Source organism: Tarenaya hassleriana, unplaced genomic scaffold, assembly GCF_000463585.1.
Source record: "Tarenaya hassleriana unplaced genomic scaffold, ASM46358v1 Cleome520, whole genome shotgun sequence".
NCBI classification, from domain to species: domain Eukaryota; kingdom Viridiplantae; phylum Streptophyta; class Magnoliopsida; order Brassicales; family Cleomaceae; genus Tarenaya; species Tarenaya hassleriana.
Genome location: NW_010967885.1, coordinates 10,866 through 11,983, shown reverse-complemented (window position 1 = coordinate 11,983; position 1,118 = coordinate 10,866).

Genomic DNA, 1,118 nt, shown 5'->3' with positions numbered 1-1,118 from the left:
AAAACCTTGAACATTTCAAGTGTTTCAGACTTATGTCTCATTAAATAGACATAACCGTATCGACTGAAATCATCAGTGAACGTAACGAAATACAGATAACCTCCTCTAGCTGGACAGCTCATTGGTCCGCATACATCACTATGTATCAGATCCAATAACTCTGTCGCTCTCTGTCCTTTCCCTTTGAAAGGATGCTTTGTCATCTTGCCCATCAAACAAGAATCGCAAGATTCAAGTGACTCAAAGTCAAATGAATCCAGAAGACCTTCAGAATGAAGCTTCTGTATGCGTTTCTCGTTTATATGGCCTAGACGACAATGCCAGAGGAAGGTCGGGTTTAAGTCGTTCGGCTTAAACCATTTAGTACTCACGCTATAGATTGATGATGTCGAGTTCGAAGGCTGATCATTCAAGACGTATAAACCATTAACTAGATAACCATTACCATAGTAAATATCGTCTCGATAAATCATCAAACTCGAGTTCTCAATCACAAATCGAAAACCATCCAAATCCAGACAAGAAATAGAAGTAATGTTTCTGCTAATCGCAGGAACATAGTAACAATTACTAAGCTCTAAAACAAGTCCAGAAGGAAGATGCAAATCGTAAACGCCAACACACAATGCAGCAACTCTTGCTCCATTTCCGACGCGTAGATCCGCTTCTCCCTTAGCTAGCATCCTACTTCTTCTTAGTCCCTGCACATTTCCACAAATGTGTGAGGCACTTCCGGTATCCAATACCCACGAAGATATAGTACAGATGTTAGCTTCTATAACATGAATACCTGAGGCAGAAGCTTCACCAAGCTTCTTATCCTTCAGATCCTCCAAGTAAAGGTGACAATTACGCTTCCAGTGTCCAGACACTCCGCAGTAATGACAGTCACCCTTATCGGGCTTAGGCTTGGGCGTAGAGGCAACTTTTTCCTTTTTCGCCACCTTCTTTTTGGTTTTACCCCGTCACTTTTTGCTGGAGCTTTTCTCAACAGCAAGCACAGTCTTGGGCACCACGATATCCTGCTCAGCCGATTTCAGCATCCCATGCAGTTCGGCTAAACTCTTAGTCATCCCATGCATATGATACTGCATCACGAACTGGTTATAGTCCTCAGG